This window comes from Branchiostoma floridae, chromosome 15 (genome assembly GCF_000003815.2).
Source record: "Branchiostoma floridae strain S238N-H82 chromosome 15, Bfl_VNyyK, whole genome shotgun sequence".
Classification (NCBI taxonomy): Eukaryota; Metazoa; Chordata; class Leptocardii; order Amphioxiformes; family Branchiostomatidae; genus Branchiostoma; species Branchiostoma floridae.
This window is the reverse complement of record NC_049993.1, coordinates 20,571,723-20,586,328: the sequence shown is the minus strand read 5'-3', so window position 1 is coordinate 20,586,328 and position 14,606 is coordinate 20,571,723. Positions and strand designations below refer to the sequence as shown.

The window sequence follows — 14,606 nt, the reverse complement described above, 5'->3', positions numbered from 1 at the left end:
CGGTGGGACTGTTGGTTTGAGTTTTTTTGGAGAATTTCGCAATCAGATTCAATACGAGGGATGATTATTCCTAATCAGGTGGTTCTGACTTTACCTGGAATTGCAAAAAGCACAACGCATGACGAGCATACGAGGGGCGTTCAAGAAGTAATCCACCTGACCCATTTCCCAAAGGAGGAGATTAATGGAACTTGGTGCAGTTATTAGTCTTTCTCTTCATAGGAATCACCCAGAGTTATGCATTTCTACCATCGTTTGATGCAGCTCTGTACACCGTTTTTGTAGGACGCCCCAGGTTGGTCCTGCAACAGATGCCTCATCAATGGCAGAAGAGGGACGACCAGGTCTGGGAGCTGTTTCCACAGACTTCCGGCCATGTTTGAATTCACAATGCCAGGGTTTACAAGGTCATATGATGGGGAATCATCACCATTAGTTTCTTTTATTTCATCAAAAGTCTCATTTGGTATGCGTCCTTTCAAATACAAAAACCGGATCACTGCGCGACACTCAACTGGCTCCATTTCACACCTGGTCCATTTCACACCTGACTCAGTTCAAACACCTTTAAATCAAAAACCAAAATTAGTTCAGAGCTGTTTTTTGCAACATAACCCATAGAGATATGAATCATTACATATGCAAAATTTCATCTAGATCAGACAACTGGAAGTGGGTCAGGTGGATTACTTCTTGAACGCCCCTCGTAGTAATATCTATCATTCTTGTGGTATTAGAATGAACTTACACTTAGCTAACATACTAACAGAAAGGTATGAAAAAATAGTAATTGAATACTGTAGTTCACTTTAATGTCTTCTCGGTACCAAACTTTCACGGTCTGAGAAAATTTAACTTGTTCTTGGAACTAAATGTTCACAATGGCAACAGGTGCGCGTAAAAAAAGGTGGCAATATCTTTGTTATCAGTATATGATAAGTTCATGTTACAGTTGTCAGAAAACCATGAACATAAAAATACATTGAAAAAATCAGGAATTATAGTAATCGTTGAAAACAAAATGACAGAAAAAAAAATGTTTGCAAAGTCTTGAGCAACGTGTCCCTATAGCCAACTATGTAAGCATGTCCTTCTGTGGCTATTTTGGGTCCTAAGTTATGATAGCAAGGTGTGTGTGACAAACTTGAGAAGGAAGACACGTCACTCAGTCCATCTTAGACACACACCTGAGGGGACAGGTGGGAACGGAGGCGAGCGCTCTGATTGGACGATGGTTGGTTGCCCCCGGCGACTGCTGGTTCCCACGGCGATGAGTTATATCAGCAAATCAAAACATGGATTAGCACAGACCTGGGGAGTAAGCAGAGAACAGTGGTCAGTTTGGGGCTGGAGGAAGGCATTTTCCTTCAGTACAGCACTACTGGCAGTCATGTTTTGAATTTTGGAAAGACAGAAATAGGAAGACAATTAAAGACGGCACACTTCACCCCCTTACCTTCACTGCTTTGCAATCCTACCTTATCAACTCCTACAGCAGATGCACACTCGCACAATAGCACACATATGCATGCACACATTCACACACACATGCACATACACACGTACACACACATGCACACACATAGCACACACTCAAACACACACATACATATGTCAAAGTCACACGTACACACACACACAACACACACACACACACATACGTACACACAAACATGCACGCACACACACGTACACACAAACACATACACACAATCACACACACATGTACACACATCATAACACACAAGCACACAAACACACACAACACACACACACAATGCAAACACACAAAAAAACTTTCAAACTTGGTGTAAGAAATCCATTAACCAGCAAACTGCATTGCACTGGCCTGCTGGCATTTGACAAGTGTTGGCCAACATCTCCAACTACTTGACAAGTGCTGGCGAACATTTCACACTGGCCAGATTATCCATTCACAGCCAAACTGTAGGGTGCTCGCCTGCTTACATTTCACAAGTATTAGCAACGTTTCCAAAATACTCCACTTCCAAAGTACTAGTAGACACGTCAGTCACTCTCAGAAAATGTATCTAAAGCATTTAACAACACCGTCAAGTAAAACTTGCTGGGCATTGCTGTCGAGTCTAGCAGGAAATGTTTTTTGTCCGTTCTCCTAAGGAAACCCAGAATCTGGGGACATAACAGAAGTTTGACTTTAAACTGACACTTTAATTAGTGACACTGGAATTAGATGTGTGAACTTGAAAAAAGTTGTGCTTGACAGGTGAGTTAAGTATTTACTAGGCTTGAAGCCTATTCCTGACTTCAGGACAATAGAATAAGAATTACTGTAAATGCATTTAAGTTCGCGGGGATTTAATTTCCCGGCAGCGGGAAAAATGACTTTTCGCGGTGGATTAAATTTTGCGGTAACACCATAGACTGCAGTCTAATACCATAACAGAAAAATGTTCGCGGTGGTTTTAAGTTCGCGGTGAAGTGGTCGCCACGAAAACCGCGAACATTAATCCACCGCGAACATTTCTGCATATACAGTATTAGAAGGAACATAAGCCAACATCTTAAAATACACGACAAATACAAGCTGACATGTCACACGTCCTAGATAATCTGTTAGTAGAGTGTTACCAGTGACGGCCTTGCCAATTTAATTTCTTGGTTCTTGGAAATTTTAAAGTAAAAGTTTAGCAAGCAGTGAAGATGAAAACAGATATAGGAGACTAACGCTAGTTCACCTTTATCCGCAGGGTAACCTATATCCATTGTTTTTCAAAGCGGATTATTTAGGCTCATCAAGTCGATGGATGGTAGTTTTAAGCTCCAATATACTGAAAATATTGTAATTTGAAACCGACGTCCGTCGGTTTGATATCTTTGACGACCCTGTTTTTAAAAGCAACGGATATAGGTTACCCAACGGATAAAGGTGAACTAGCGTTATATACTTCTTGGAACTCAGTGTTCCAGTGTCAAGCCATTAGACTCTGTATTCAAGTTAATATTTCAATTTTTTTTAAAATCTGCAAACCCACTTATAATATTGGTATAGCCGAAACTGCATTGGTTTTGCCTCCTGGCACTCATGATGAATTAAGACATTTCAGACTCTTGCAAAAGCATTCATTAGTGAATGAATGAAGAATTTTATTGTACAGTTTTGCCCAACCGAGCTAAGTACAGGTCACCACAAGTCAAGATATATACATATAAAAGTATCACAAATCTAGTCTAACACAAAAGTTCGGCTTCTTCTCGCTTCTTGGTAATGGTGAAAATGTAGGACTGTATGGGTTTAGCTATTGTCGGTTTGTCATTAACCAGCTACTTGCATTCAGATGGCCCGCAGTACCTTCTGTTTTCTCATTCGACAGTATTGTTATAGCAGTGGTGACAGGGCCCTGGTCCCAGCCTAGATACAGAACCACCGACCAAGGCTCAACTGTAGGGACTCAAGCCTCCTGAGTTTCTGTTTGCTCAGGTTATGTATGTCCAATTCCCACTGCCTGGATTTGCACCCACCAGCCACCATTACGGTAGGCAAGCCTTATGAGTTTGTTTTCGATCCAGGTTCTGTAATATCCCATTCCCAGCCTGGATACACAACCACCAGCCACTGCTACAGCAGGGAAGAGTCCACAGTTTGTGTTCGCTCCAGTTTAGGTATGTCCTATTCTATTGTTAAGGCCTGAACATATGCTGGATCAGCACAAGTAAAGCAGTTTCTGTAGCAAAACGTGTACAGTTTGTGTTCGCTCCAGTTTAGGTATGTCCTGCTCCATTGTTAAAACCTGACAGTAAGCTGGATTTAGTACAAGTAAAACAGTTTCTGTAGCTTCAGTTTAGGTATGTCCTGCTCCATTGTTAAGGCCAGTGACAGTAAGCTGGATTTAGTACAAGTAAAACAGTTTCTGTAGCTCTAGTTTTGGTATGTCCTGTTCCATTGTTAAGGCCTGACAGTAAGCCAGATCAGAACAAGTAAAACAGTTTCTGTAGGGAAGCCTCCTGAGTTTGTGTTCGCTCCAGTTTAGGTATGTCCTGTTCCATTGTTAAGGTCTGAATGTAAGCTGGATTTAGTACAAGTAAAGCAGTTTTGTAGCAGAACGTGTACAGAAGGAAATGTTGACTCTAGACCAGATGATAACCAAACAAGCGCCGGATCCCTGGCAGATAGAGCGCGGCTGTCAGGTGGTCATGGGAAGCGCATCCCGGCGCGAAACATCCTGGTGTCGTGTAGCCGGACACTGGCCTGGTGGACGGTCGCGCGGAAGTCGACAAACTTTGAATGACAAGTGTGTAGGGAAGAGAATGGATAAACAAGTGTTTTTGATGGAAACTAAGGGTCAACTATTTTTTATTGTGGTGTTCTTGTTTGCTTTGAAGCATGGATCTACAGATTTTTATGCTTACAACTTTCTCAAGATTATATTGCCTTCCTTTATTTACCTCAGCATAATACGTAGGCTGTTCTTCTGAATTCATCCTAAAACCTCACAGAAGACCCTCACAGAAGTACATATTCCTGCGTGAGCATTGTCTTACCTGCCAGACCTATGTAACGTCAGACCACAATGTTCTTGGTTGTTATTAGGGCATCATGTGTTATACTGTGGCCTAACAGACTGCAGATATTGACTGAAGTATCTATGGACCCTTAAATTGAGTTATTTCCTCCCCATACTGCCATAGTGTGAGCATTTTCTTACCTGTCAGACCTATATAACATCAGACCACAATCTAAGGTACATTATGTGTGTTCCTGTGGCCTCGCAGACTGTGGATTATTGACTTAAGTATCTATGGAGCCTTTGATTGAGTTCTTCCCTCCCCATACTGCCATAGTGTGAGCATTTTCTTACCTGTCAGACCTACATAACGTCAGACCACAATCTAAGGTACATTATGTGTGTTACTGTGGCCTAACAGACTGTAGATATTGACCGAAGCGTCTATGGAGCCTTTGAGTTATTTCCTCCCCATACTGCCATAGTGTGCGCATTTTCTTACCTGTCAGACCTATATAACGTCAGACCACAATCTAAGGTACATTATGTGTGTACCAGCCCAGGTAGACAGCCAAGGTAGACAGCCCAGGTAGACAGGCCAGCCTTTTCCGTAAACCCCCATACTGCCATAGTGTGAGCATTTTCTTACCTGTCAGACCTATATAACATCAGACCACAATCTAAGGTACATTATGTGTGTTCCTGTGGCCTCGCAGACTGTGGATTATTGACTGTAGCTTCTATAGACCCTTTGAGTCCTTCCCTCCCTGTGGTGTATAATTGGTCCTGGGGACACGTTCCCCCCTTGTAGGGACCTGACAGGTCTATTGACACAGCGCCACACAGACAATCTGTCGATTGTTTCCGGAGAGAAGGTTTGTCTGAACAGCTTGTTGGGCCATGGATCTACAGCGTAATCTCAAACGGCTATTGTAGAAGGGGGAATGTTCGCTAATTTTTTTGTTTGGGAGAGTGTTTGCGGAGGTTTTAGATTTGTAGTGGAAAGAAGTTTTTAGGTGGGGAGGATGTTAGTTTATTTAGAATGGTTGAGTCCCCCCTCACTGATGGAACAGTCGACGCATGCGGACTGAGGCTTGGGGGGGCACTCCGGTACGATACCATCTGAGTGAATACACATTGTCACCAAGTGCTCTACATCTGTGTGGAAAGGCGTGAGTTATTCCCTAGTATAAGAGGGATCGGAGTCCAGTTAACAAATGGTAGCAGAGGGTGGTTCCAGTAGTGAAGTTCGGACTGTCATACTGGACCCCTAGTACCGTGTACGTGGTTCTGTCGACGATTCTGTGTGCAGTGTTTTTGGCGCGGATTTGACCAAAAATGGCGACGTGCGAGGGAGGCGCGCGGACAAAAATTCCACAGCTTGATCTTGCAAACAAAAGCTACGAACAGTTCAGATTTGAGTTACTTCTGTGGAACAAAATTACGAATATCCCGAAGAAGAAACGAGGTATTGAAATCCTGCTGAGTCTACCGGAGGGATCAAAAGATGAGCACAAGACGAGGGAATTCTTAAGTACAAAACTCACCGAGGAAGAGTTCAGCCATGAGCAGTCATTCCAAAACGTACTCAAAAAACTGGATGAGCTTCTGCGGAGAGACAACACGGGGCGGCTATGGGAGGCGTTCGTCGCCTTCGACAAGTACAGCCGTGGTCCGACAACGACTATCAGTGAGTATATCTCCACATTTGACATTTTATATAACACACTGAACAGAGCCGGTGGAGTGACCTTGCCTGAGTCCGTCCTGGGTCTACTACTTGTCCGCCGAGCCAACCTTACTCTAGAAGAGGCCAAGCTCGTAATGACTGGAGTAGATTATTCCAAGGAAGACGTTAGTCTGTTCATGCAAGCAAAAAGCAGCTTAAGAAAATTCAGTGACGACTTGGTATCGACACGTTCCTCTTATTCAGGCGGCATTCAGCAGGAGATTGCACATGTAACTGAAGCAGAAGTTTATCAGACATCCCGTGGCGGCAGTGCAAACTGGTCCCGTGGTTCGGGACGCGGGTATAGTGGACAGACAGGCACTGCTAGAAGTCGCAACGGACACTTCCAAGATGGCGGCGCCCATACATACAGGTCAGGACACTTCCAAGATGGCGGGCCCCAGGCGTATAGATCGGGTCAAAAGTCTGATTATGCTGGCGAAAAGCTGAATCCAAAAGATCGTAATGGCGATTTCCTGCGTTGTCATTGTTGCGGCTCTTTCAAGCACCTGGTTCGGAAATGTCCAGATGCGAAGACAGAGGAGGCCTACGCAACAGAGACTGAAGATACAAAGTTTACGGTGATGTTTGCCCATGGTGCTTCCGAGTGCATGATGTCGGAAGGGTCAGAAGAGGATTCGTTATGTGCTGTCCTCGACTCGGCATGTTCCTCCACTGTATGCGGTCGTGCGTGGTTGAATAAGTACTTATCGGTTTTGGATAAGAAGGCACGGGTGAATGTCACACGAGACACCAGTTCCCATGTGTTCAAGTTTGGAGGGGATGAGACACTACCTTCCTTGGGAAGATACCGAATCCCTGCGAACATAGCTGACAGACAGGTGCTGATATCAACCGATGTTGTAAACCGGGACATTCCGTTACTGCTGTCTTTAGATGCCATGAAGAAGGCCGGTGTGGTACTGCACACGCAGGAGGACAGGGCCACAATATTTGGTAAGAACGTGGACCTCAAGTTGACGGCATCTGGCCACTACTGTGTTCCCTTAGTGGATAAGCCACACAGGGTCAATGAGGTGTTCACAGTGACCCAGGGAACTGACAAGAGCAAGTGCCATACAGGGGATAGTGCTCCGTCAGTAGCCGCACTGCCACATAAAGAGCTAGCTGCTCTCCAAGTCAAGAATGCAACACAGATTGCAAGTCTTAAGACTGATCTCCAGACTCCAAGTTATATAGCTGATCTCAAGGAGAAAAATGCCACACTGAGCAAAGCCAATCAAGAACTCAAATCTCTAGGTGAGCAGACAGAGGATGACGTTTCACAGTTGCAATTGTTGACTGATCAGTTGAGATATGAGAACAGCTCCATGAGAGAAGTGATAGCTACGGAGAAAGACAAAACTCAAAAGTTACAGATGGATCTAAACAGCGTCATTCTCCAGACTGACAGCCTGACAAAGAAGTTCCAGGACGCGGTTGGTTGCCTTGCAAAACTGGAAAGCCGTCAGGAAAAACAGGCGCTGGCAGCACAGTCTGTCATAGTAGACACCGAACGCCTAGAAGGTCAAATCAGTCAAGACGTCAACAAAGAAGACAACAAAGAAGGCAACACAGAAGACAACAAACCTGTCATAGTAGAAACTGAATGCTCAGAAGGCCAAATCAGTCAAGAAGTCAACACAGAAAACGCTAATGCAGAAGCCCAAGTCAGTAAAACCAGCAGTTCTTTTCTGAGCACAGTGGCAGCACTCTGGCGGAAATTATGCCGGAAAAAGGTGTGACTGCCAAATCCTTATTAACGGTCGTACAAACAGGACATATGGTCAAATTGCCATAAGGACATTGAAAGTCATACGGACATTCCAACCAAATAAGGACACAGGGGAAGTTTAATAATGAGTATATTGTTTGTCGTACACTGATGTTTTTGTTTGTCGTACACTGATGTTTTTGGAGAAATGCATTGTATTACAAGAGAGACAAGTATAGGGGAAGTTTAATAATGAGTATATTGTTTGTCGTACACTGATGTTTTTGGAGAAATGCATTGTATTACAAGAGAGACAAGTATTTTGTATGACACTTTTGAAGAGCATTTTGTATTGCAAGTATATCATAATACACTGAAAAGAGTATTGTTACTAGCACACAGTTGTGATGAGACGAAGGTATTGGTTGAGAAAGTCTGATTAGAAGTATGTTGGAGAAGTATATCGTGATACACTGAGAAGAGTGTTGTTACTAGCACACAGTTGTGATGAGAAGAAGGTATTGGTTGTTTTGTACTAGTGTGTAGAAGAGACAGTTTACATTGATATGTTGAGAAAGTCTGATATGTTCATCTACCTTCCTAGTTTATTTACTCTCTTTAGAACTTAGTAAGTATTAATTCCAAAAATACCTTTTGTGTAGTATTCAAAATTATGTCACCTTTATAGTTTTCTAGTTGTAGATTGTTAACAGATTTCTTTGTTTAAACTTATATAACGTTTATGTAGAGTAGCCAAAACAAAAAAGGGGGAATGTTAGTTTATTTAGAATGGTTGAGTCCCCCCTCACTGATGGAACAGTCGACGCATGCGGACTGAGGCTTGGGGGGGCACTCCGGTACGATACCATCTGAGTGAATACACATTGTCACCAAGTGCTCTACATCTGTGTGGAAAGGCGTGAGTTATTCCCTAGTATAAGAGGGATCGGAGTCCAGTTAACAGAGGAAACAGAAGAAAAAATTTTACAGTCTTTTTAAGTTCACGCAGAAGAGGTGACGCCAAAAATATAATACCACAGTGAACATTTTCCATTCTACGGTATTCTGGCGGATGAAACGCTGCTTTCTGCCGGTGCTGGGTAGGTTGTGGGATGTTCTGTGGGTCGCCTGTTGGCCAGGTTAACGGTTCCCACCTGCGAGCCAATCACTGAGTTACTGCAGCGGCCCATTCTCATCAGCAAACTCATCTTTCTCCTGGATGCTGGACCAAGCCCAAAGTTCTATTCTTGTAACGAAACATTTGGAACAATTTTTGTCTTTTGAAGTGCTTTAACTTCAATCAGAGCGCACACAGTCATCTTTGGCTTCAATTTGATGCCTGATTTGTGAGTTACAACCGATCACTTTTCTTTTGGGAAGTCGTTTTTATTTGCACCGACATTGGACGAAGTCCTAGACTCTCTTGTGATTAAACATTTGGAACAACTTTCCTCTTTTGAAGTACCTTAATTCTAATTATAGTGCAATTTGGCGTGTGATTCGTGAGCCATCATTTTCTGTTTGGGGCATTGTTTTTTACATATATGCTGGTCCGAGCCCAACATATACTCTTGTAACTTAACATTTGGAACAACTTCTTCTCTTTTGAAGTATCTTAAAGTTTCAATAAGAGCCCACAGTTATGTTTGGCTTTAATTTGCTGCATGATTTCTGAGTTAGAATCCATCACATTTCATTTGAAAAGTCTTCAGTCTTTTACACCGATGTTGGATGAATTCCTACAAACTCTGGTAGCTAAACAGTTGGAACAACTTTCCTCTGCATTGAAGTCTCATCAAGTTTATACGATCAGAGGACACACAGACAGCATTTGTGTCAGCATGACATAAGTTTGATTTGATTGATTGAAATTTGGCGTGTGATTTGCGACGTACATCTCATCACTTTTAATTTGGGACATTGTTTTTCACATTGATGTTGGTTTAAGGCCAAAATACTCTAACTAAACCTTTGGAACAACTTGCCTTTTTTGACAGAGAACACAGTTATGTTTTCTTTTAATGTGATGCCTGATTCTTTAGTTACAACATATAACGTTTCATTTGGGACATCATTTTTTAGCACTGACACTGGTCAAAGCCCAACAAATACTGCAACTATTAAAACATTTGGAAGAACTTTCAAAGTACCATCAAGTATATTTCAATCACAGCCACCTGTAGACATTACATGTGTTTGATCCTAAATGGCATATGATTTGTTAGACGCATGCTGTCACCTTTCATTTGGGAGATCGTTAATCATCCCAGGACTGGTACAAGGGCACTTGGCTGGAAGCCCATTACATTCAGGCTAGGGCTGGGTACCGGTACAGAAAATTCAGGTCCAGGTCCGGTTCAGGTCCAAAGGATCAGGTCCAGGTCCGGACCTGAACCTGGACCTGATGCAGTATGACTGATACCAATGGTCCATTTCACTACAAAGAAATCTGTTTGGTGGAGTATTAGACTTACACTGGCGTTTTAAAATCCTTCAACGCTAACTGCACCTATACGATTGGCTGTAAAACTTGGTAGAAATTACTATTAACTCTGCTCTACTTCACTCTTGTTATTTTCTTCCACCTGCAAGCGCCAAAACGTGTGAATGCCTGATAGAATAATCTGTTAATTTTCTAATCGGTCCAACATCCGGTCCACCTAATTTTTTCAGGTCCGGTTTTTCTGGACCGGTCCAACAAGAAAAAACGTTTTTTTACCGGTACGCTGTACCGATACCCAGCCCTAATTTAGGCTAATGTTACTGTAGCTTTGGACCAACCACTATTCTCTATTATAACAGCCCACAACAGTTCATTTCTTTCATTCCTGAAGTAAAATTTTAGGAAAAGGACAAAATCAGATCTAAGGCCACACCAATTTAATTTCTTGGTTCACGGATTTGCTCGCTCCTATTTTTAAAAAAAAAAAAAAAAAAGTACCACTCAGCAAATTTTCACCATTAATGAAACCATTCACCAACTTTCTGGTGTAGCAAATTGGCCTTTATATTAAAAGCTCCTTAAAGTGTGGGTACAGGTGCTGTTACTGTACAAGAATAGCATTTTTGTGCTTTTTTTTAGGTGAAAACTTTTTTTCTTTATGTTTTGGATTAGCCGTTACCTTTACCCCAACCATTTTACAATTTTTATTTTTATTTCGCCCTCTCACTCCATATTTTTTATGAAAAAATCCGTGAACCAAGAAATTAAATTGGTGTGGCCTAAGGGTTGGAAGGAAAAATTAAGAGTCTGTGTCCCTGAAACTGAACATTATTTTCCTCTATGATATGAATCAGTTAATGATACTCCAGTATTCAAATTTAGCAACTTTTGTCTGAGAACTAAATTAGTAAGGCTCTATATAGAGACATTTAGAACAGCCACGTCCCTCAACATGAAAGAATTTTACTCCATCAGAGCATACACTATTATTGTTAAGTTATGTTGAGGTTTTTAAAAAGACTTCGAGAGTTTCCACCTGCCCTTAAGTAGAAGTTACATCGCTGATCGTTTTTCATTTGGGAAGTGATTTTTCACATTTCAAGGGCACGTCGTCCGACACCGGACATTCCGTCCTGTTACTGGATGTTGAGGTAAAGTTTCACATTTGGAATAACACCTCTCGCTTTACATTTGGGAAGCTGTTTTTCACATTCAAGGGCATCGCAGTGGCAAGTCTTCATTACAACTTGTCAATGCCTATACAGTTAAGTTCCACATGTTGTTTAAAAGTTTGAAAAATCACCCAACACCACCTAAATGAACATGAAGTATTTTCTCCAGACATAACATCAATTTCATACTATTAGTTGTAGAGATATTTGAATGTTATCATAGCACCCTTTTCAAACTTTCAAGTAAAAATACTAAAATAGCACATAATTCTTCTCACAAATATCATTTGCGTTCTGAGTATTGTGAAATTTGAAGTCTACCCTGAAGTTCAAGTAGAGTTGATAATTGTCTTCATAAGTCCTAGTAAGAAGCTTTAGTTACATACAGATTCATACATAACCTTGGGACCCTGTACTGGTATGTTTTTAATCCTTCCCTCACAACTTGGCCATGTGCGTCCTTAACCTCCCCCCCCCCCTTTGGCTAGGCTCCAGTTAACCCTCATCACCCAACTTGTCAAGGTCACCGAGCTGTCAAGGTCGTGGTCTGTAAACGAACTTAATACTTCATACAGCAGGTAGGAAAACAGACGTCTCAGACTTTGCCCCTTGCTGGGAAGACATGAAACCTACAAGATGTCGGGTCTGGGTAGGTGCCGCTTTCTTAACAATTCTCAAGTCTTAAATCTCCCCAAGTTGCTTTGTACGAATCGTGGGTTGTTTGCTCGGTTGTACAATGGTTAAACACAGTGTTTCGTAACGTTGAATGGTTCAGATTGGAGGGTTTCAGACAGAGTAAATATGTGACCGTTCAAAGAGTCACCAGTACCAGCTACTGGGTTAAGCTGAGCAGATAGTCTGAAGTATGTTTTTGTTAATGTGTGACCGATTATAATTGTGGCAACCTGTGCTATATAACACAACAACAGACAAGCTCTATTCAGGGGGTGTATAATGCTTTTTTTATAGGCTGATAGTGGGATATGGCTCATAGTACAAGTCACCAACCGTACAATGTACATATAACGTTTTGGCTTGTGCACACGGGTGAATTATGTAACCCCTACTCTAATTGATAGGTGTGGTGGGCTCTTTAACGTTGTACTAAAAACTTAAAAAAGTTCTGTCTAAGGTAAAAAAAAAGGGTTGATGTTGACATTTTGGGGTGTCAATGAGTTTTGATTTCATGCTAGTTGTAGCTCAAGTTGCAAATACTACAGCTCTTGTTGTTTTGGTTGAGGTGTTAAAATAACAGGATAAACAATAGAAAAGTTACTCTAACAACTGGATACTTATTCTGAATACTCTTATTGTCTGTTTCTTGAGATCATACAACTCTACTAACTTTACGTAAAAATCCTCCAGATTTAAGCCTTGATTAAGCCTGCTTTAGGTTAGTTTTTGGTTGCTGATGTCTAGTTGCACCTTGAAATAAGAGAGATATGAGAGAAAGCTGTATGATTCATGAAATTCGTAGCAAGGCGACCAAATTTTGCATCATTGCCCTCCTAGATTCTAGATTAAAATATTGGGGGTTCTTCTGAATTCAGTGTAAAGCGTTGTCGGCACAACCCCATGCAGACCCTCATCAGGCGTTTCTGAATTTACTGTAATGTGTAACGAGTATCAAGTACGCCAAAAAGCAGTTCATCTGGAAACTGGATATGATTTTAAAAATTAAGATGCTGGTGTGTTGCGCCGAAGGGCGGTTATACCGGCTATGCAGATACAGATACAGATGCCTTAGCTCGAAAGGTTATCTGTGTTTGATAGAAGATAGAAAATTGAACTTACTCAAACTTTTGACTGCTCCAGTCTTTGTCAAGGAATGAACAATTTTGTTAAGTCCAGTTTGGGTAAGTCCAATTTTTGTGTTGGAAACTACAACTCTTCCAGAACATTTTGATATGATTGATAGTAAAAAGATCTTGTGTCATCTTGCAATTTTCTTACAACTGGAGTGTTGATTGTTTTGATAAGTCATTTTCATAACAGGATATAAATTCTAATAAGTCATATGCACTTATTTCCCCTCGGCAAACTGATAAACATTTGTGATGCCATGCAATTGAAAAGAATTGCGAATGTGATTGATGAAATAACATTTAATATGATAGATTAATCTTTAATTGTCTGTAAGTCAAGTTGTTGGCCCTACAAAAGTGGCGGGCAATAAAGTTTCAATATTAAGGGACATACTATTACAGCAGTAGGGTGATTTTATGAACATGACAAATATTAGGAAGTTTGAAAAATGAAAATATGAGAGAAGAGTAAAGCAACATTTATTTATTTATTTGACTGACCCCAAACCATAAAAAAAATAGTTAACACTACTTAGCTAAAGAAGGATAATTTTCACACAATATAGCGCCCAGGGGTCTTTATCATTCCCCATAACGATTTTGGGTCGTCCCTAACGATGACATTGAACCTGAGCTAAGTTGTCGTCTGCACCCCCCTCCCCCTAACACCAACATTTGGGCATGTCTCCGGTCTGCTTCTTCAGTTACTAGTGGCGTGACCTTGCTTGACCTTGACAGCTAACATACCCAAGACAAAGTTAGTTTACATCTTGAGACTTACCGTCAGCAGAAAGTCGTCTGCGACGTCGTCTGCTCTTTCCTGAGTCTTGTCAGCTCAAAACTTCCAGATTCGGACTGTACTACTCAAGATATAGGGATTTTATAAAGTAACTTTTTAATCATAACATATTCTTCGTTAGTTTCTGAATAGCTACCTTAGCTACTATATTTTTTTATAATCGTGTCATGTAAGTTATAAAATAAGTAATAAAGGAATATGTTTGGAAGAAATAAAAAAAGAAGCATTCTCCTTTCCAAGTTATATGGAACAGCCTGAGTGCAGTTTCACGACAGTTTGCTGTTTTGCGGCGCGGTGCGCTCCCTTGCCGATCGCGCCAAAGTCCAAAGTCGTGTGAAGAAAAGTTGGCCGGAGTTAACCGGGTCAGTCGGCGGGTGTTGCGCCGGCTCTGCCTCAGCAAGGGCCCGACGGGCGCTTCATACCTGTCCGTGGAGGGATCGTGTTGACTGCATCACGTTCT

At 41.6% G+C, this 14,606-nt stretch overlaps 1 protein-coding gene across 2 annotated transcripts in view; it reads left to right on the top strand.

Annotated features, from left to right (window-relative positions):
- Window positions 1–14,606, top strand: part of LOC118431843 (A disintegrin and metalloproteinase with thrombospondin motifs 6-like) — a 40,729-nt gene that overhangs the window by 3,522 nt on the left and 22,601 nt on the right. The window contains exon 1 of one of the 2 annotated variants that reach the window (XM_035843239.1): window positions 3,464–3,642. The exons of the other annotated variant lie outside the window; for it this stretch is intronic. The gene's annotated coding sequence lies outside the window, so the exon portion shown is untranslated. Of the gene's footprint in view, window positions 1–3,463; window positions 3,643–14,606 lie in introns of those variants that run through there. 2 annotated transcript variants of the gene reach the window in all.